Raw genomic sequence first — 23,521 nt, 5'->3', positions numbered from 1 at the left:
GGCAGTCCCTCTTGGCTCGGAAAGGATGATAGCTATAGTCATGTTCTTTCTTTGGAGGGACTAGACGATGCAGGCACACATTTTTTGTACTACTATTCTCCATCCATTGTCTGGCTTGAGGTAAATGGATTTAGGGCGAGTCAGGATGGAGCAGGACTCGGAGGAGTGGACTTAATTCTTTACTGACTGCACACAGTTGCAACTCCAATCCGGCAATAAAAGAGTTAGACGGTGGTGATGGCTTTGTTGTGATTCAAACCAGAAAGACAGAGACACACACAAATATAAGGAAGAAACTAAAGAAGGTAACAAGTTGAAAGCCTAGTTTTTAGGGTAGTAAAGCTTGTCCTCAAACTCTGGTGGTTCACCCAGAAGTAGGTCATCTAACACACTACTAGTACTTCTATGACTTAAGTCGTTGTGATCATCTTTCTGCTGTGCTACTTCAGGTGTGGTGGAATCCGGTGGTATGAAGTGCTGATTCATTTTGATCATGGTTAACCGCTCCACATTTTCGGGCAAGAGACTGTTCCTTTTTGCTGTTACAGGGGCACCAGCAGCACTGAAAACAGGTTCAGAAGAGACACTTGCGACACGGCAAGCCAGATAGTTTATCGCCAGCCTGCTGAGCACTGGCCATTTGCCCCTTTTGCCATACCAGTGCAGCAATGGGTTTTAATCAATGTAGACCTCTGTTGGGTCATCCAGATAGGCCTGGACCATTTGCTTAATGCTCTGGGGTGCTCCGCTTTGCTCGGCCTCTTTTGCCTTAGCACTGGACCGACCAAGCCCTTGCCATACATACCATTCCTGTGCCGATTTTACTGGGGCTGATGATCCTGTTCTTGCTGTTGTTGATGTTGTTCTTGGTGTTGTTGGCGGTTTTGACAATTGTGAGCCAAACGCACTGCTCTCAGACTCTGAAGTTGAACTTGACGCCCTCTGCCCAGCAGTACTTGTTGTGGGCTGGAGTTGCGGGCCTCTAATTCCCAGCCATTCTTTTTCTAGGTGACTTGCTTCCGCAGCTTTTCAAGTTTTGTACTTGGCAACATCCACCTCTGAAAAAGGAATCAATGTGTTAGTGGTCAGTACTGCTTTGTACCGTGGATCCAGAATTGTGGCAGAAATTTAATGGTTGGATGACACAATGCCTCTTTGCACCCTTGTATTTTCATATAAGCAAAGGTTTAAGCTCTACACCAACTCATATGCTTCTTTTTTTATCCTCCACACCTGCGTACATTGCAGACACCCCCTTATAGTGTGAACAGCACTCTGCTGCAACGCTTGTCCAAGCAATTCCAGCACGTCGTGATGTAGTGCTGGAACAGCAACTCTGGCAAAATAGGACCGGCTGGGAACCTTCCATTTTGGGCAGATGGTTGTCACAAATTCTAGAAAACCTACCCCTTCCACAAAAGAAAAAGGGAGAAGGTCCAGCGCTAATATTTTAGCCAGATTCGCATTGTACTGCCCCTCTGACCTAAACATGCTGACATTGGTAGCCTGGATTTTTTTGTTTTCTGGTGCCACTGATGCGGGTGACATCTTATTGATGTTAGGCTCAACACACATTTTGTTGCCGTACTCTCTTGCCAGGGACCCCTTAGTGTCTCAGCCTTACTCTTGTACCACTGCGATGTTGCTGATGCAGATCTGGATGGTACCACTGTACTGCTGGGGACAGGGATACATTGTGTGCCAGAGAAAATGTCTCCCTCTTGTTCACCTTCCACCATGATCAGATCTTCTACTTCTTCATCCCACTAACAACAATGGGTGCCATTTTTTGTCCGCTAAAGTGTGCCTCCCACTGGATCGAGTGGTGCTTTTTCAGATGCGTTGTTTGGCCTCTGGTACCATAGTTTGTGCCAAGCTTACCCCATCTAACACCTTGTCCACAAATGGAGCATATCGCAATGTTCATCTCCTTCCTGCTAACCAAAAAGAAGTCCCAAACTGGGGAGCTGACCTTCTGGAGCTGCTGGTCCTACTTTCAATGCCAGATGAACTGGTAGGTGGGCGTGGAGTTTGATTCTTTGCAGTACCTACTTCTACTGCAGTGATTGTGCTGGATGTAGGTCACTGCTGGGCCTTTGCAAATGCAAATATGGAAGCTGGAGTTGGTGTTATCTGTGTTGGTGGTATCCTTGCCACATCCCTCACAGCAATTTGAGATGGGGTAATGTCGGTCTCCACTGGGGCGGGACTAACGTTCATGATGACTGGCTCGTCATCATCATCTTCCTCTTCTACTTCTACCTCCATAACTGTAATTCTTTCTGCAACCTTCCTTTTCCCTAGCCTTGTCTTGTGGCATGTCTCACTCTCAAACTGAGGTGGCTTCCAAGTGGCGTCTAGATCATCAGAAGGGGGGCTTGTAGAAGAAGGAAGTTGATGGACTAACCCTCCTTTTCCTTGCTGGGGATCGGGAAGGCAATGGATCTTCTGAAAGAGTGACTTGCTCTTCTTATTCCTCTGCAGGAAGCTTGATCTCCCGAACTGCCCCTACTTTGAGAGGAACAACTACTATTGGGGTTGGTTGCGGCTGTTGTTGCCCACTTATCTGAGTTTCCTGCATTGATTAGGTACTACTTTGCGATAAGTCATTTTCAACGTCACTGCTCGTCGTCGTGTGACCTGTGATTAGACTGGCTGCCTCTGCGACAGACAAGGGCTCGGGCCAAGGTTGGTGGGGTGGGTCCACTAATGCGGGGGTGCTGCTCCCAGCTTGCTCCCTGGACACCGCTGCTGCAGGTGCAATTTTTGGTTTCCCAAAAAAGGTCTTGGGTGAAATACCGGTCATGGTAAGTGGCAGTGCCTTCTTTTCACAGTCAACTTTCATAATATTGGACCTGCTACCTTCCTTTGGAGCCATCTTGAAGATGTCAGCAGCACACAGTGGCACAAGTTGAAGAGATGTCTGTGGTCACACATCATGTGATGTCGTGCGCAGCAGGACTTCTGTCTGGCAGTACAATGGGTGATGTCGTCTTTTCCCCTTTTGTGCACGTTAAAGCAAAGAAGCAAGAAGAACATCAGTGAAACGTGACATTCATTGTTGTGGTTAGCACAAACAAACAAATATGATATATAACTTAGTGTGTGGTCACACTTGTTAGTGTTATTAATATTATTAAATGTATTACCTCAGTTATCAAAAAAACATAACAATACAGTGTAGTCATTTGTGAAGGATAGGAAAGAAGAAGAACAACAACAACAAAAATACAAACGGGCCCGGTTTGGCATTGTGCATCACGTGGAATTCAGCATTCAGGGAGCTGCAGCTGACAATGGATAGAAGCAATAAGCCAAGAGGAACAAAGGAGATGCAGGCCTAATGCAGAAGCACACTGGCTGCCCCTTCACAAAATGACCGCCAGCCACATGGCCAGGCCACAACAACAAGAAAGGGAAGACAGACAATGCAGGCCTATGGCAAAGCGCACTGGCTGCTTTCACAAAATAGCCGCCAGCCTAATGGCCAGGCTACCACAACAAGAAGCAATAAGCCAAGAGGAACAAAGGAAAGAAGACATGCAGGTATATGGCAAAAGCAAGCACACTAACTACCACCACCACAAAATTTCCACCAGCCACATGGTCACTCACAACAACAACAATCAGGAAGCCTGGAAAACAATGAACTCAAGCAGGCCTATATGGACACAGACTTTACAAAATGGCCCCTGGCCACATGGGGAGGCTGAATGACGTGTTCGCGATCGCAAACTCTCACGGGACCATGCGGCCACCAAGCAAATCTTGTGACATTTGCGAATGGATGGGAAAACTTATCGGCAATCGCATGCACCCATTAAGTTGCTTCTGCATTCGCGAAAACTCATTTTAGGCATGCAAACGCAAAACAACTCTGCTCTGTTGCGGAGTGCGGAGTTTCCTGCAACTCAGCATTCTACGTGGAGCGCGGAGTTGCCAAAAAATCTGCAAACTTCACGAGCAGAGCGGAGTTTTATGCCCAGAGTTAATAATATGGAGGGTGTGTGCACATGTGATATAAGCTGCATGACTGTGTAATTGTTTTTGTGCGGTCATAGGATGGTTTTTGTGTGAGTGCGTGATGGTGAGTGTTTGATGGTCAGTCTAGGGATGCATGACGCTGTGTGCAACTCTTTGTTCATGTGTGCCTATTGTCTGATGGTGGCAGACTGGTCATTTGATGAAGGGTGTGGGCATATATTGTTGACTATGAAGGTCTATAAGCTAGTGAATTGTGACTTTCTGATGCTTAGCTTGTGGGTGTATAACTATGGCTCTGAGGCCATATAATGGTGGAGAGTGATAGTCTGAAGATGGGTGCCTAATGGTGGGTGTGCAGGCATTTAAAGGAGAGTGTTTTGGCATATTTATGATTTTGTCATGTATATGGTAGAAGCAGTGTGGCTGTCTTTTGATGGTGACCAAATATGTATTTTTGCCACTGTTTGAATTTTACGTATGATGGTAGTCATCCATGCATATGATGGTGGGTATCTTGGCACACCAAGTTAGTTGTGGCAGAAGTGCTTTAATAAAATACCTTATTTCTCAATACCTCTCTATCTTTTCTTTTAATTCTTTTTTCCATAGTTTTTCATACTTACTTTTCTTTACTGGGCACATTTGAGTTTGTGCTTATTTATCCATGAGTAGTGATTTTTCTTCACTTCTTTTTTGGTTCTGTGGCATGATATAATGTTCAGTGGATTGGAATATGAAGTTGCTTGAGTGAATACCTGGTGATGGGTGTGCTTGCACAGGATGGTGGGTGATTTAAGGGGAGAGCAGGTAGTGGAAGTAGAGGGCATGGGAGTAGAAGGACTTGGAACGATAAGAAAATCTATTTCAATCTCTTCATTAACAAATCAGATCTTATTAAAAATTCAACCTCACACGTTTTGTGCTTCCAAAATCAACCAACAAGATACGCAAACGTTTTAACACTTCAAAGCCCACCAAACACCTTTATCAAAACAATATATTCCAGAAATTACTGTATAGATTGCTACTCAAGAACAATTTCTTAGCGCAAAATGCATTCTTGTGCCTATTTTAGAAGCAATGGGGCTTTTTTGCTTAACGAAATGTCATTAAATGCTGGGAGTACAATCACCCTTCTCAATTATGTGTAATCTTGCTGAGTTTCCAAGTAATTCTGCATGATTCTGCTACACTGAATTATGTGAGTTACGCCCACCCCTAGTATATATGCCACTGTTTAGATTTTTTTCCATTATTATTTTTCAGATTTTATTTGTATTATATTTTGTGCATTCTAAGGGGCTTATTGTGATGTCGGTCGGAGTTGCCTCCAACCTACACCATCTCGAACTCGGGACCGACCTACCTCAGGTCGGGGGTTCAGACTGCCTGATTATGATGTGACCGAAGACTGTTTGGTCGCATACTCACTTTTCTCTATGAGAGCTTGTGTCACGGCTGTAAACTGGCTATAAAACAGGCTCCTATAGAGAAATGTGTGTGTGTGTAAAACCCTGCACCCTGTGGCAGGGACCCCATGGTGCCCACCACACAGTGCAGGGTTTTACAGGGGGGTACCCTGGGTACTACCTCAACCACCAACTGTAGGCCGCAGGATGAAGGGGCCCTGCTAGGGGCACCCAAGCCGCTTTATGACATCTGTCCATGTTGGAAAGGCCTGCACGGAAAGGCTGTGGGATATTGTAATCCCGACAGTGGAAACGCTGTCCATAGGGGTTTACAGTGTGGTTCCGACTGGCTGGAAGACTCCGTGAGCCAGTCAGAACTGAGTCGGAATGACCGGCCGGTTTATGTTCCGATTGCCAACATCGTAATCAGGTGGTCGGACCACAAACCAACCGTGCGGGTCGGAATGCCTCCGACCGCGATCGGAAAGCTTCTGACTAGCGGACAGAGGTTTTCCGACCCACATCGTAATTGGACCCTTAGTGTTGTGACTGAAGTCATGGATCCTGCCTAGGTCCATCTTAAGGCATCAGAAGCTCAAACTAGTGTTATGTCCGCAACTACTGTTGCTCCTTCTGCTGGAACCTCCTCTACCATCTGGAATTTGCGATCCTTGTGACAGTCTAACCTCAACAGCAGTAAACAAGGTGGAAGCTGATAGTAGGTTTGACAAAGAGGAACCTGGTCCCATCATGAGTCTTGAGGCTGTGGCAAACACCTACCAGATTCCTTATAGTAGGCCTATTGTATGTTTCTATCTTAGCCACATGGGTCTTGGGAATATACATTTGCTAAGTGTAGTCTCTGCAAGGCTATTTTGAGACATAGCAAGCCAAGGCTGTATTCTTACACACAACAAACCCGGCTAATCACCTCATACAAATCCACTTCTACATCATCAATATGATGTGCATTCGCCTGACACAGGTAAAAGAAGATCAGAACTGGAGTTACAGTCTTACACACTTGTGATATAGGTAAATGGTGGCATGCACTAAGACACCCACCATTTTTCCGATTAGTCGTGTGTAGGTCAGGTTTTTAAGCTCACTTTGATAATACCGTTGGGATTTGTTGTTTTGGTCTGTCTTGGTTTTATTGTTTTGCTTTTTAGGTGACCCCCTTCTCATTCACTCCTCACTACCAACTGCTTGCTTTACTTTATCACATCCAACTTTTCTGTAATCCATACTTTTCAGTTTGTGTTTTATACTCGTAACTGTGTTTTTCTGTTCCTGTATCATTTCCTTTCATTGTTTTACTTCTTTTTTGTGTGTGTGACTGCATATTAGTGAGTGCACATATGTGTTGCATGTTGCTTGTGCAGACGTCTGATGATGGTTGAGTTTCTGGGCCAACAAGTTGGCTGTGGGAGAAGTACTTTAATTTAAAAAAACGTCTTTTTCTATACGTTTTCTAAATTTTCTTTAGCTTCTATTTCACCCGTACTCTTTCACATACTTCTTTCTCTGTCATACACTTTTGAGTTTGTCTTTATTTATCCTTGAGCAGTTATTTTCTTCACGTATATTTTGGTTCTGTGGCAAGATAGGATGCACAGTGTATTGGCATGTGAAGTTGATTGAATGAACGCCTGGTGGTAAGTGTGTTTGTGCATGATGGTAGATGTTTTGATGGGAGAACAGGTAGGTGAGACAGGAGAAGGCCTGAAAAGAAAAAGGAGTGGGAAGGACGAGAAAAAAAGTCTCGCTAAAAATTCAGACTCGCCAAATTCAGACTCGCCAATTTCATGTTGGCAAAACTAACTAAAAATACACAAAGGTTTTAATACTTTGAAGCCCACCAACCACCTTTATCAAACACACATGTCTCAGAAATTATGGACATATTGACACCCAATAATAAAGTCTTGCTTTTATCCTATGTTCGGTGTTATTCAATTCGGCACCTTTTTGCTGCAAAAAAGGCAGCATTTTGTATGCTGGGTAAAATGTTGTAATATCAAAACACGATGGATAAACTGAGTGAGTGCCACATTGCATGCAGATTCTCCAAACGATGCCAACATTTTTAGTAAACCAAAGGAATTCCTGTGAATTTCTAATAACCTTAATGCTATAACTACTTGAGCTTTATATGCGCATGGTCTTCCACATTACACCCACATTCACCACATGTCGCCCTGAGCCCTCACCCACTCAGCTCAGAGGTTGCTGTGGTGGGCCGTAGGCCCAGCACAGTTGGATTGGTGGGACATAGGCCACGCCCTGAATCTAAAGCCCACTATGCGAAGGAAAAAGAAGTGTGCAGCAGGATCCATGCTTCAGTACCTCATAAGGGGCCCTGCTGCAGAAAGGCCCTGTGGTTGGTGATTGCTGTTCATGTCTGAAGGACATTTGTAGTTGGGACAAAGACTGGTGCAGGGCCTCGTCCCAGAGCCTGCTGCAGATGCCCGATGGCTGAGGACACAGGACCCCATGATGGGATCATGGCGTAGGTCTGGGCAGAGGTCAGGCCCACTCCACACAGCAAAAGGCCATGCACAGAGTGCCTGGTGGTATTTGGGCTGGCAATGACCTGTGCCCACTGTGCATGTCAGGAGGTTGTGTGCATTGGGACAAGTGGTGCAAGGGTAACACAGATCCTGCTGCGCATATAGAAGGCTGTGGGCAGTGGGCACTGTGACGCAGGCGTGAAGAAGAGCATGGCTGCGGGTCAGACAGACCCTGCACACGGAGCCCAAAGTACTTAGGTGAAGGATATACCAAATGAGAGACATGGAAAGGGGACTGTTGCAGGGACTGGCTGTACATGGATGAAGGCTCTGAATGCTATATCAGACCAGCATGGGTGCTGGATGCAGCATAGCATAAACATCTTTAATAATTAATTGAAAAAACTTTGGTAACGGTGCATTTTAGTTACCTTTGCTCAGAAGGAATTATTATATGTATAAAAAAAACACTGAAATTCACTAATATAAACTTAATGTAATTGGTCAGATTCACAAAAGTAACTTATGCTTTTTAGTAAATTTACTATTTTTCGATAGTCACAAACTGCACTTTTGTAGTAAGTCCAGCACTACACATGACCACCCAGTGGTACTAAAAGACCCTCCCATAGAAAATAATGAAGGTAGGGTCTTAAAATAAACCTAGTACAAAATAATGTTAAATTAAATTAAATCTTGCAAATAGTTAAATATATAAATAAATATTAAATGAGTATTAAAAAATTTAAAAATAGCACATATTGATTATTTAATTGTAACATTTTAATTACTTATTTTGCATTAAAAATCAAATAGGTTATTACATATTTTATATGCCCATAATGAAAATATACTATTTTAAAATATTTTTAATATTAATGTATATTTGTTTAATAATGTAATTTAATGTAACATTATTTCTTATGAGGTTTGATTTCAAATCCCAACCTCCATTACTTTCTAAAGGAGAGTGTTTCAGTACCATTGGTTGTCCATGCGTGGTCCTTGACTTCCTATAAAAGTGTAAGTTACTACAAAAGAGCAGTTTTTGAATACCGAAAAAGTACCAAATGTACTCAAAAGTTTAAATCAGGACTACTGTTTCCCAACAAAATATAAAAAGCCCTGAAATTTGCCAGTTAGGTTATGCTTTGCAAACCACAACTTTCCCCAAAATGCATTGCTCGTGGCCTTATATATGACATAATTAGTGACATTCCAAATGACATTGGCAATGACATCTGAAAAGTAAGTTTTATGACATTCCTTATTACATCACAACATATATGAAATAAATGTTTGATATGAAAACACATATTTCAATTGAAATATAGAAAATGTTTAAGGAGTATAGGCCAGTATTTCACTTACTGTTTGGTTGCTGTTTGAAAAAAACCTTTCAGGAGATAACTGCCAGAAAATAAATATGGAAAACTAGGGTTCTGGTGAAAATTACATTCTACTTGGACTTCAACATTGTGGTCTATCATGAATAGAATGAGTGAACCTGCATAGGGCAACATGGATATATTTTCTTTTATCCAAACAAATTCCTAGATTTGTCAATTTCATTGACTTGCTTGGCAGATCCATCATGGCTCCCCAACTGTCCCGATATTCTTATATTTTCTGACATAGTTTTACCCTTAGAACTTTGCATTTTTGCAAAAAAAAGGGTGAAAGAGATTTTTACAAAACCAAACATTATCAACAATTTATACTATACCGCTTCACCACATTCAAGTTAGTGAAAATACATTCACCTTCAGCTGTAACAGAAAATAGCAGAGTGTTCAGGACTTTTGGAATCTTCCCTCCCACCACTTTTTAACCCCCTTTGAAGTATTCACAAATTTCTTCAGAATCCAGTCAATATTGATAAAGTGAACTTTAGAAAGGTTTTGGACAATTTTGCCAAAGTAAATAAAGAATTCAAAAACACCGATCCTTAGGGGAATATGATGTAATTATAACTGCACAGTCAATAACTGCCAAAAAAGTAACTGCATACTATGTCTTGAATATTGTGTTTATGTTTTTGATAATCATTAGGACATCCATAACACTACATTGTTTTTCATGTATTGATGATCATCTGACCGAAGTTTCTAATGTCTTTCCTAGATTCTGAAGACTGCATGAAGTGTTCTGATGATCACTGGTCCAATGACTTTAGAGACAGATGTATGCCAAAATATATTAGCTTCCTATCCTATGAAGAAGCCCTTGGTTTAATATTAGTATTGCTGTCTATTTTCTTCTTCCTAAATGCCTTCTGTGTCTTTGGAATCTTTGTTTGGTATCGGGACACTCCAGTGGTGAAAGCTAACAATCGTGGCATCAGTTACCTACTGCTTATCTCGCTCATGTTGTGCTTCCTCTGTGCCACGAATTTCATTGGCCGCCCTATGGAAGTAACCTGCATGTTCCGGCAAATAATCTTCGGAGTCATCTTCTCCCTATGTGTTTCTTGTGTGCTTGCTAAAACCATCACTGTGGTGATTGTCTTTAAGGCCACCAAGCCCAAAAGCAAACTCAAGAAGTTCTTAGGCCCAAAGATTGCCTACACTTTTGTTCTGGCCTGCACATTAATTCCAGTGACTATTGGTGTGGCGTGGGTGACAGTGTCCCCTCCTTTTCCAGAACTTAGCACTAACCCTGCCATGCAAGAGATAATTATGGAATGCAATGAGGGATCCATTGGATGGTTCTACAGCATGTTGGCCTTCATGGGACTCTTAGCTAGTGCGAGTTTCTTGATCTCATTCCTAGCCAGAAAACTACCTGACAGCTTCAACTAGACTAGGTTCATCACATTTAGCATGCTAGTGTTTGTCAGTGTCTGGTTGTCATTCATTCCAGCGTATCTCAGCACAAAAGGAAAGTACATGATTGCTGTTGAGATTTTTGCCATTTTGTCATCTAGTGCTGGACATCTCTTTTGTATATTTGCCCCCAAAGTATTCATAATATTTTGGAGACCTGAAAGAAACAAGAAAGAGTATTTAATTTCAAAATCAAAAAGTTTCAAACTTACATAAAAATGCTAACAATTGTACATGTGTGGTTCTTTGAGTTTAAATAATTTGGTTCATCAACTGCAAATATGTGTCTGTATTTATCACATAGGTAATACGTTATTCTTTTGCACACATACCATATCTTACCATACATCATTGTACAATATCATATCATATCACAAGAACCACTCGGAAATGAAAACCCCAAGAGGTCAGAAGAGGATGCAATAGTAGCCAATGCCCTACTAACAGGCCCACCACAGCCTACCATGGGAGAGAGGGGAAGGGAGGGAGAGAGAGAGAGAGAAAGAGAAAGTGAGAGAGTGTGTGTGTGTGGTGTATATGTGTATGTGTGTGTGAGTGCGAGAATATATATATATATTACCTACTGGAGGCCACCAGTAGGTAGTTATAGTTAGGACCTAGTTACCATAGGAAAATCGTAACATTCTTTTCCAAATAACTGTGGCGCCGGATGACGAATTTTCGTGAAATTTTCAAAACTGGTGGGCACTCCGGTCAGCTCCTATCCTGAAAGTTTCGGGGTGATTCGTCAAGCAAGAGCTGAGAAAAAAGGGGGGGTCCCAAAACGTGTTTTCTCCATGTTATTTCCCATAGGAAATTTTGGAACAGGCTACAGCCCAAACTGCTGAACGGAATTACACCAAATTTTGGAAAAAGGTAGCCCTTGGTTCAGAAATAGACCTTTTTTATAAATGGTGTAAATCCGTTCAGTAGTTCCTGAGTAATTAAAAAAATCAATTTCCCATAGGAAACTTTAGACACGGTTATAGCAAAAACTGCGGAACGGAATTACACCAAATGTGGCAAAAAGGTACTGCTTGGCTCAGAAAGTGACCTTTTAAAAAATGGTGTCAATCCGTTCAGTAGTTTTTGAGAAATTAAGAAATAAAGATAGTGATATCTATGGCCGCAGAGGATCCGCGCACCTCCTGATCACGAGCTTCATGCTAATTGGCTGTCAACACTCCAAACCAGGAAGTGTTGGTAGCCATCTTGTTCCTCGGTTGAACCGAGGCACAAGAAAATAGAAAAAGAAATGCAAAAAACAAGAAAAGGGGGCAGGGTAGAAACACCCTTACCCCCTAGGCCTGCTCAGGGGGTCCCACAAGGACCCCCAGGGCCACAAAAATATTTTTTTTTAAAAACAAATCGGCGAGATTCGCGCACCCAGCGCGAATTTCGTCTGAAATTTTTTAAAAAACAAAGCGCGGACTTCCGCGCTTCGTTAATATTTAGCCCCGGGTGGGCCAGGTCCTGGGGGCAGAGAAAAAAAAGTGTGGGGGGGCCCAATCCCCCCCACACTGCCCTGGTGACCTCCACCTTCCCAGGGCTTGATTAATGATTTGCAGGGGGCACACAGCCTCCCTGCAGCCCTGGGGACCACCATCCCCGGGGCAAATTTTTAAATGTGTTGGGGCCCTAAGGCCCCCCCAAGCCCCGGGGCCCGCCACCCCGGGACTTTCATTAATTGATTGCAGGGGGCACACAGCCCCCCGCAGCCCTGGGGACCGCCACATCCGGGGCTTTTAAAAAAAAAAAACCTGTGTGGGGGGCTCGAGCCCCCCCACACGCCCTTGGGACCGCCACCTCCCCAGGGCACTAATTAGTCAAATTAGGGGGTCCGTTACGGACCCCTGAGCCCCGGGGACCACCACCCCCGGGGCTTTGCATTAAGTGGGAGGGGGGCAGCGCGTCCCCCCTCCTGGAGACAGTGATGGCCCTGGGGACCGCCACCCCCCAGGGCCGGCTCCTGCAGTGTCCTGGGGTGCCCACCCCGGGATACTGCTGTTTGCAATGACAGGGCGGGAGCTCCCGCCCTGTCATTGCAAACTGCTTTGCTTTATTGAAGCGAGAGCAGGAAAACCTGCTCTCGCTTCAATTAAGCAAAGCAGATTGCTTTTCCACATGCCCATGTGGAAAAGCAATGCCGGCTCCCGCAGGACGCGGGGAGCCGGCAGTGACCATGGGGGCATTGGGGCTCCCCCACGGTCCCCAACGAGGTGGCCAGGCCCCAGGGGATGGGGTCCCCGGGCCCAGAAGTGGCATGGGAGGGGGGCCACGCGGCCCCCTCCCCAATAATAATTTTGGGGGGAAAAAACACGCAAAGGCTGACCCCGGGGGGATGGGGTCCCCGGGGCCATAAATGGCCTGAGGAGGGGGCCACGCAATGCAAACACGCCCTGTGGCATGTTTTAAGTTGAAGAATTAATTCCTCTTCAATCCTGAGGGTGCCTGGGGGCCAACTAGCCCACCAGGTACCTCCAGTAAGCACCACAGAGCTGCGTTGCAGGGAGGTGTAAAAAGGGGCGTGGCCTCTGAACACCTCTCTGCAAAGCAGCTCCCTGGTGCATAGTGGAGGTACCTGGTGGGATAGTTGGCCCCCAGGGACCCTCAGGATGGAAGAGGAATTAATTCCCCAACTTAAAACGCGCCACAAGGCGTGTTTGCACACATGTCACCTCAGGCCCCGCCCCTTCCTTCACCACTGTGCAAACGCACCCCCTGGTGAGTTGTAAGTTGGGGAATTAATTCCCCTTAAATACTGAGGGTCCCTGGGGGCCAACTAGCCCACCTGGTACCTCCAGTATGCGCCAGGGGGCTGCATTGCAGAGAGGTGTTCAGAGGCCTCGCCCCTTTTACACCTCTCTGCAATGCAGCTCTGTGGTGCTTACTGGAGGTACCTGGTGAGCTAGTTGGACCCCAGGGACCCTCAAGATTCAAGGGGACTTTATCCCCAACTTAAAACGCGCCACGGGGTGTGTTTGCGCAGTGGTGAAGGGAGGGGCGGGGCCTGAGGTGACATGTGTGCAAACACGCCCTGTGACGCATTTTAAGTTGGGGAATTAATTTCCCAACGTAAAATGTGGCACAGGGCACATTTGCACACTTGTGACATCAGGCCACGCCCCCTCCCAGCACCACTGCGCAAACGCACCCCCTGGTAAATTGTAAATTGGGGGATTAAGTCCCCTTAAGTCCTGAGGCTCCCTGGGGGCCAACTAGCCCACCACTTAGCTCCAGTAAACACCACTGCGCTGCGTTGCAGAGAGGTGGCCCAGGCCATGCCCCTTTTTTACACCACTCTGCAACGCAGCTCTGTGGCGCTTACTGGAGGTAAGTGGTGGGCTAGGAGGGGGCGTGGCCCTGTGCCACATTTTACGTTGGGAAATTAAGTCCCCTTGAATCCTGAGGGTCCCTGGGGGCCAACTAACCCACCAGGTATGTCCAGTAAGTGCCACAGAGTTGCATTGCAGAGAGGTGTAAAATGGGGCTTTGCCTAGGACCATCTCTCTGCAACGCAGCTCTGTGGTGCTTACTGGAGGTACATGGTGGGCTAGTTGGACCCAGGGACTCTCTGGATTCAAGGGGACTTAATCCCCCAACTTAAAATGTGCCACAGGGCGCCTCTGCACAGTGGTAAATGGAGGGGGCGGGGCCAGAGGTGATGTGTACAAACACGCCCTGTGGTGCGTTTTAAGTTGGGGAATTAAGTCCCCTTTAATCCTGAGAGCCCCTGGGGGCCAACAAGGCCACCAGGTACCTCCAGTAAGTGCCACAGGCCTGTGTTGCAGAGATGTGGTCCAGGCCATGTCCCTTTTTACACCTTTGTGCAGCGCAGCTCTGTGGCGTTTACTGGAGGGACCTAGTGGGCTAGTTGGAGCCCAGGGACCCACAGGATTCAAGGGGATTTAATTTCCCAACTTACAATGGCCACAGGGCGTGTTTGCACCCATGTTACCTTAGGACCCCCCTCCCTTCACCACTGTGCAAAAGCGCCCCCTGGCGCATTTTCAGAGGTAGTTTTAATCCCCCTGCACTATTATGTACTAGGGACTTACAGAGGAGGTCATGCTAATCACAGGGGTACCCCAATGCATAGCGTTCCCTAGTGCATGTTGGTGTTTTCACTGTATTCTAAGTGTCTTTTAGCATAGCACTGGCTCTAGGCCTGGTTAGTCAGAGTCAGTTACCACCAGTATCCGTCTGAAAAAGTTGTGGGTACAGGATGATTTTGCAACAAGGTCTCTTTCTGCTCCTCTGTTGGTTCTTTCTGGACATGTTTAGCTTCTCCTGCACTTTTCTTCGTCTTTGTGGACTTCTGTTGCCTCTTTCTGCATTTCTTTTGCTTCTTTCTGTGTGTTTTTTCTTCTTTCTTCAGATGTCCAACCTCTGTAGGCATAGTTAGAAACTAACATTTAAAAAACCTTAGAAATTCACTTAAAAAACCATAGGTTTCAGGCACGTTATAGTTAGAAATTAGCATTTAAAAAACCTTAGAAATTCACTGAAAAAAACATAGGTTTTAGGGAAAGTAATAGTTAGATGGACATTTCACTCGTACAAAACCATAGAAAATCCCCCGTTATAGTTAGTTCAGCTAACTATAACTCGCGCCCCCGCAATGCACTGCTGATGACGTCACATATTACATCACTCATGACATGGACATTGACATCACTGATGACATCACTGATGACATCTTAAATGACATCACTGACGACATCACTGATTACATTAACCAGTGACTGTGTGTTTCTGTAAAGTTTAAATATGTTTAATATATATAGGGAAAGGCGTATTGAAGAATGAGTGGGTGTATAAGTTTCTGAATGGGTGATTTAGTAGGTGTGTGACTGAGTCTATAAATGAGTGATTAAACGTATCTTACTGAATGCATGGGTTGGTGAGTAAACTGTATGAATGTCTGTATCCATCTGTCTGTTGGTGTGTAAGCGGCTGCATGGGTTTGTCATTAGCTACATTAGTGTCTATATGAGTTATTGATTGGTTGTCTGAGTGTTTGTGTGGGTGGGGTGTGTGTGACTCTATGCATAGATGTGTGAGTGGGTGATTCACTGGGTGCATGGTTTCAAGAGTGCACCTGTAATGGGCTGCATGGGTGGGTAGGAGTGTGTATGGGTGTGTTAGTGAGTGAATGTATATCTCAGTGGTACATGTGCGAGTAACTACATATGTAAAAGGCAGTATATATGTGTGTTAGAGTATTTAAATGACTATAAGTGAGAGTGTGTGATTGTGAGAGTGGCTGTATGGATGAGTGTGTGCTTGTAGCAGTGATTGTATAAGAGATTAAGAATGTGCTAGTATTTGTATGTGTAAGTGAGCTGGTGTTTGTATAACTATATTGGTGAGTAAATGGGTTTGTGATTATTTATTTGCATGACTGACTAGATGTGTGAGTACCTCTATGGATGAGTGGCGATGTGTGAGTACCTATATAGGTGTATGAGTGTATATGATAATCCTGTACTAAGTGACCATAAGTATGAGTGACTGTACGGATGAGTGAGTGGATGTGTGTGTAGACCCAAGAATCAGTGAGTGGGTATGTAGTTATTGGTGTTGGAGTGTCAATGGTTTTGAGAATGGCCGTCAGTAATTTTAAGTGGGTGTATCAAAGGTTATATTAGGGTGTGAGAAGATCCATCAATTTATCACATGGATGATGTCATCAGTGATGTCATTTGAGATGTCATCAGTGATGTCATCAGTGATGTCACTGACCATATCATGAGTGATGTAATATGTGACGTTGTAGTATCCTGGTCTGGTATGGTTTCAGATGTGCCAGTAGAATGTTGATAGTATGATGATAGATGGAATGTTGGGAGTGAGAATGGACAGTTGGAGATGGGCTGAGCACCTGGATGGTTGCTCCTGGTGGGGCTACATTGGGGTTATTCACCTGTTATCTACTGGATTACTTCTGCTGTATTTATCATCTTGTAATCAACCTCAATAAAACTACATGAAACTACATCCTGGATCCTGGCTTGATTACTACAATTTTATGGTGACGATTTAAAAGAACCTGCTTCTGCTACCTCTGTAACCTTCTTCTTCAAGTCCAGAGTCCCTACTATCAAGCTCAAGCAACTACAAGCAACTCAAGTAACCACATCTGCGACTGTTCAACTAACTGGCACATCATAGCCCCACCAGTGACCCCTACAACGGTCGCCCTCTACGCTACAGTGCCAGTTCCTGGTTCTACTCCAGCTCAAGTCTCTGGTTGCTGTCAAGGGGGGGTAAGCCTCTGCTGTGCCCTCAAGAGAGGGTAAGCCAAACGTCTATATCAAGCGCTGTGCCCTTTTGTTGTGCCCTGAAGACTGGGTAAGCCTGTGCTGTGCCCTCAGGAGAGGGTAAGCTTGACAATTTACTTCGTCCTGTTCTGTGCCCTCAGAGGATAAGCCTACCTACGTCTACAGCTTTCTGAATTACATCATAAACATTTTTTTGGGGGGTTTCCGCAACAAGTGCGAAGGTAATCTAAGGACATCTTGGAATTAATATTTATTTGGATCTGTGACATGTTATTAGCGCTGCATTTGCGTTATCTCCGCATTAACCAGCGTCTTCATTTGGATTTGGCATCAGTGAATGACAAACTGCAGTGTATGGCATTTTGAGTAAACTCGCACCCTTCGTGAACACTGGGGTTTCTGTAAGCCTGGAGGTATTCCAAATTACATGTGCTGGGCTATATTGTGCTGAATTGGAGGTGCGACGTTTCTCTGACTGGTTGCGGCTGGTTTTCAGTGTCATCTTAAGGTCCCCTGCCTGCTGCTGAAGAATGGCGTGATATTTTTGACTTGGTAAGGTATTATTTAAGGCATGTTGGTTTTCAATGCCTGTAAAACTTGGCAGTTGCGCACTATTTTAAATTTAAAATTGTATGCTCGCGCACCTTACCTCATCTATGGTGTCGCGCTCTTCAGCTCACGAGCCTCTTGTGACGTTTTCCGAGCTTCCCATCGACGTTTGGTGGCAAAGGCGTGCCGCAAACCACCCTGCACGACGTGGGATAGCGTGAGGCTATCTTGGACTTGGAGGATTCAACCATACAAGCTGTTTGTTTGGGAATGTGAAATATTCCTCTTCGGTAATTCTTGCCAACCACGTTTGTCAGTTGGGGTGTGCTAATAAAGTCAATTCAAGCGTTATTTTGTCAGCGGAGGGAGCAACAATTACAACATGCTCTGTTCAACATTATTTCTGCTCGTGGAGTCCGTGGCGTTTTCCGAGGTGAGGATGGAAGTTGAGCTGACAGAGTATTTATGTTTTTTCAGCGTTTCATGATACTTCAGCAAGAAGGTAATGAGCAAAACTTGCTTTGAAGATTTTACGGTACCAAGTGACATTCAATCTACAACAGTGACTTGTTTTTTTGTGTGGTGGCATTTCTGTACTCGAGTGCAGCGTTGTGATGTTAAACAGTGTGAAATCTTGTAGTTGGCATTTGATCTTTCACTGTTCTGTGTTACGCTGCCATCTAGTGACATTTTGTCACATTGTTAATTTGAGGCTTCATGGGCAATATTTTACCTTAGAGTTTTTGTGTGCAATCTGGAAGCTCAAATTGAGTTCTGTTCAATGTTCTTTATTGGTACAATGTATGTCACTGCTTATTAATCGCTTAATTGCGTGAGGAGTCAATCTTTAGAACCAGTAGGTTTTTAAATTTGCACACAGTGCACAATCGTACACTATCTAAGTACCTCTCCGCGTGGTGTGTTTTGGGGTTTTGTCCCATTTTTACGTGCACATCGGTTGATCTCTAATTGAGGTATGTCGCACGGACGTGTTTCCCGTGTTTAATGAACAAATTCTTGACCTCTCCGGAGGTGTGTTTTGGAGTTTTTACCCATTATCTAGTGCATAATGTTTTTTTGTACCTCCAGTCGAGGTGCGTCTGTAGGTGGACATCACTTTATGTGTCTATTGCCTTCATGGCAGTGCACATTTACCTTTCTTAGTTTTCTAAGGTTGGTCAGTTTTTTTTTTAGTTCAAAGGTGCACATGTTCTTAAGTGCACATGTTCTTACCTCCACACGAGGTTGCCTATGCACATGTAAATGTCTTTGCCCTCAGTGGGTGTGTGGTTAAGTCGCCACAGTGCATGGGACACGTTACTCTGGGCGTTTCTATTGTTCTAGTTTTAGTTTTTACGCTCTAGCCCAGTTGTATTCGATTTATTGTTATTTCTTTTTCTTGCTGTCGTCAGGGAAGAGTGAGCATTATGTTTCCGCTTTGTCTCTGTCGTCTTGTGTTCTCCTGATGTGAGCTGTGTTCTTGTATTTCTACCTGGCCAGTGGTTATGCAGGGGACAGTCATTAATGGTTGTTTTCTTCTTTTATTCTTTGGAAGGGAAGATGTGTGTTTTACGTTTTCCTTTCTCATGTTCTTTCTTTATATCTTATCTCTATCTCCTTTTGTGTGTTTTGTTCGGTTGATTTCCTTGGAAGGGAAGATGGGTTCTGTTTGTGTTACTTTCTCTCTTCTTCTTTCAGTATATTCTTCTTCTGTTTTCCCGTGCTTTCGGGTCTTCTCGTTTCTGTGTCTAGATTCTGTTCTTTCTCTCTCTTGTCATTCAAGATTTTAGCGTTCCTTTTTGTTTTTGTTGGAACAAAGGGGGATATGTAGTATCCTGGTCTGGTATGGTTTCAGATGTGCCAGTGGAATGTTGATAGTATGATGATAGATGGAATGTTGGGAGTGAGAATGGACAGTTGGAGATGGGCTGAGCACCTGGATGGTTGCTCCTGGTGGGGCTACATTGGGGTTATTCACCTGTTATCTACTGGATTACTTCTGCTGTATTTATCATCTTGTAATCAACCTCAATAAAACTACATGAAACTACATCCTGGATCCTGGCTTGATTACTACAGACGTCAACAGCAGTGCATTGCAGGGGCACGAGTTATAGTTAGCTGAACTAACTATAACGGGGGAATTTCTATGGTTTTGTACGAGTGAAATGTCCAACTAACTATATCTTTCCTTAAAACCTATGTTTTTTTCAGTGAATTTCTAAGGTTTTTTAAATGCTAATGTCTAACTATAACGTGTCTGAAACCTATGGTTTTTTAAGTGAATATATATATATATAACTCGGAAAGCCTTTACGTTCGCCCGCGATAGGGATGATTACTTGTTTGGTAGAGTTTTCACCTTTTCACAGAAATTTGACAATGTAAAAAAACTGGTTCAAACGGAACAGACCAAAGTTTCATCAATATCCGGTACTATTGGTGATAATTCTGCCCAGGGAGACTCGGATTCGTTAACTAGTTATGATTCAGAAGAAGGCACCAGCTGGGCATCTACGCATACCAACACAGAGGAGTCTGTTAAACATCCATTGGGGGGAAAATTAAATTTTTTAACTATGGACAGGCGAGCCACTCTGCGCCCCAGGAACAAACAAAACACTGTGCCATCAGCGCCAGCAAATCCCGGCGGGAGAGGCGGAAGCGGAGGCGCAGCAACAGGCAACAGGGGCAGAGGTTGGTGGAAACGCAATCGCTAATACAACAGGATAACACCAACATCAATCTGACCAATATGACTCTAACAACAGCGGAACAACAACTATTGACCCTGGGTTTGTCCTATTGTCCTGAATCAAATTTCTCGTACAAACACTCTCGTGTGGATATTTATAAGTTTATCCGCAAGATCAAACTTCAAAAGCATTTCCAACTTAACAAACCATCCGCCACTAATTGTAGTAATATTTCCAGTTCATCCAGTTTGACAGTGGCTGACATTCCAACTTTAGGGGTTGTACAATCTCTTGCTAATGATACCAATACAGAACCAGTCAGTAACTTGGATGAATCTTTTGATTTGGGGGTTAACACGGGCATGGCGGCTGCTAGTCCTTTCTGCCCCCAATCTGCATTTTATCCATTAATGCCCAAGGACAGTGTGGACATTTTCAGTGACATGGTCATCAATGAATTGAAGAAATTACATACATCAGTCCTCAATGGACATACTAAGTGTACTTACCAAGCAAAAAAATATTGGGCTCTGATTAATAAATTGAAAAGCAAACATGATGTTGTTGTGATGAGTGCTGATAAGTGAGGTAACATTGTTTTATGGCCAAGGGTGGATTATTTGAGGGAGGCAGACCGTCATTTAACAGATACCAACTGTTATGCTAAAGCCAATAAATTGGATTTAAATCAGGTGAAGGAAACTGTATAAAAAAGTCTGCTATCATGGAAACGACAGGGGTTGATTACTAAAAAGGAATATCTATTTCTAAAAAATGATTTCCCCACAACCCCCATTATGTACTTTATTCCTAAGGTGCGTAAGGGGATATCCCCTGTCCTTGCGAGACCAATAATTTCTGCAAGAAATAATATACTAGAGGCCATATCTAGATATGTAGACTACTTCCTTCAACCACATATGATGAATCTACCTTCCTTCTTACGAGATACTGGTGATTTTCTGATGAAAATCAACCAAATAGAATGGCGTGATGATTGATGTTTGATGACCTTAGACATCACATCACTTTACACATGTATCCACCATTCTCAAGGTATAACAGCTGTAAAATATAGCCCGCAATGCACTGCTGATGACGTCACATATTACATCACTCATGACATGGTCAGTGACATCACTCATGACATCACTGATGGCATCTCAAATGACATCACTGATGACATCACTGATTACATCATCAAGTGAATGTGTGTTTTTCTGAAAATTACATATATTTTATATATGTATATCTCAAGGTCCATGGAAGAATAAATGGGTATATAAGTGTCTAAATAGATGATTTGTTTTTGAAAAATTGATTGTATAACTGACTGATTAAGTGTATCTTAGTGAATACATGGCTTAGTGAGTAATGTTTAAATATGTTAATATCTGTATCAGTCTCTCACTTTGTGTATAAGTGGCTGCATGGGTTGATGAGTAGCTACATGAGTGTCTATATAGGATATTAGTTGGTTTTTTGAGTATCAGTATGAGTGTCTGAGTGTCTGTTTGGTTTGGTGGGGGGTATTACGTATTGCATATGTGCATGAATGAGTGACTCACTGTTTGTATGTGTTGAAGACAGCATGTGTGCAGGACTGTATGGGTGGATGAGTGTGTGCATGGGTGTGCTAGTGAGTGAATGACTGTCTCAATAGTGTCTTTATGAGTAACAACATATGTTTTAAACTAGTATATGTGACTATTGGTGTATATAAGTGAGTATATGTGAGAGTGAGAGATTGGAAGAGTTCCTGTATGAATAAGTATGTGTTTCTATAAGTGATTGTTTAAAAGACTAAGTATGTGTAAGTTTCTGTAGAAGTAAGTGTGGTGGTGTGTGTATATCTGTATATGCAAGTAAATGGATGTTTGATTCTTTATTAGCATGAGTGACTCTGTGTGTGAGTAACTCTATGGATGAGTGGCGTTGTGTAACAGGATGTATATGTGTATGAGTACATATGATGAGTGAGTACATGTATGAGTGACTGTATAGGACAGTTGGTGAATGAGTGGATGTGTATGTGGATCTTAGAATTACTGAATAGGTTGTTGTAACTGGTATTGGTATGTCCATTGTTTTGAATATTTGAGTTTCTATTTTTGAATGTGTGTATCAAAGGTTATATTAGGGGGAGAGGAGGTCTGCCACTCTATCACAAGGATGATGTCATCAGTGATGTCATCAGTGATGTCATTTGAGATGTCATCAGTGATGTCATGAGTGATGTCACTGACCATGTCATGAGTGATGTAATATGTGACGTCATCAGCAGTACATTGCGGGCGTGCAAGTTATAGTTAGCTGAACTAACTATAACGGGAGAATTTCAATGGTTTGGTAAGAGTGAAAAGTGCAGCTAACTATAACGCCCCTGAAACCTATGGTTTTTTCAGTGAATTTTTAAGGTTTTTTAAATGCTAATTCCTAACTATAACATGCATGAAACCTTTGTTTTTTTCAGTGAATTTCAAAGGTTTTTTAAATGCTAATTTCTAACTATGCCTACAGAGATAGGACATGTGAAGAAAGAAGAAAAAATGCACAGAAAGAAAAAAAGGAAATGCAGAAAGAAGCAACAGAAGTCCTCAAAGATGAAGAAAAGTGCAGGAAGAAGGAAGCAGGAAGAAGGATAACGTGCAGAAAGAACAAACAGAAGAGTAGAAAGAAGCCTTGTTGCAAAATCATCCTGTATCCTCAACTTTTTCAGATGGATACTGGTGGTAACTGTGTCTGACTAACCGGTCCTAGAGCCAGTGCTATGTTAAAAGACACTCATACAGTGGGGTCCCCCTGTGATTAGCATGACCTCCTCTGTAAGCCCCTAGTATATAATAGGGCTCGGGATTAAAACTACCTCTTAAAACGTGCCACAGGGCGTGTTTGCACACGTTAACTCAGGCCCCGTCCCATCCCTTCACCACTGTGTAAACACTCCCTGTGGCCGTTTTTAGTTGGGAGATTAAGTTCATTTGAATCCTGAGGGTCCCTAGGGCCCAACTAGCCCACTAGGTACCTCCAGTAAGCGCCACAGAGCTGCGTTGCAGTGAGGTGTAAAAGGTGGCACAGCCTGGTCCACCTCTCTGCAACGCAGCTCAGTGGCGCTTACTGGAAGGGTTGAAGGGGAATTATTTCCCCAACTTAAAACGCGCCATAGGGCGTGTTTGCACACGTCACCTCAGGCCCCGTACCCTCCCTTCCCCACTGTGTAAATACGCCCTGTGGCCGTTTTTTAAGTTGGGAGATTAAGTC

At 43.7% G+C, this 23,521-nt stretch overlaps 1 pseudogene; it reads left to right on the top strand.

Moving 5' to 3' along the window:
* LOC146811609 (vomeronasal type-2 receptor 26-like) overlaps positions 1-10,947 on the top strand; it is a 42,052-nt pseudogene extending 31,105 nt beyond the window's left edge.
* Positions 10,948-23,521: the final 12,574 nt, after the last annotated feature.

The sequence above is a fragment of the Triturus cristatus genome, chromosome 7 (assembly GCF_964204655.1).
Source record: "Triturus cristatus chromosome 7, aTriCri1.1, whole genome shotgun sequence".
Taxonomy (NCBI): domain Eukaryota; kingdom Metazoa; phylum Chordata; class Amphibia; order Caudata; family Salamandridae; genus Triturus; species Triturus cristatus.
This window is presented reverse-complemented; position numbering and strand designations above follow the sequence as displayed.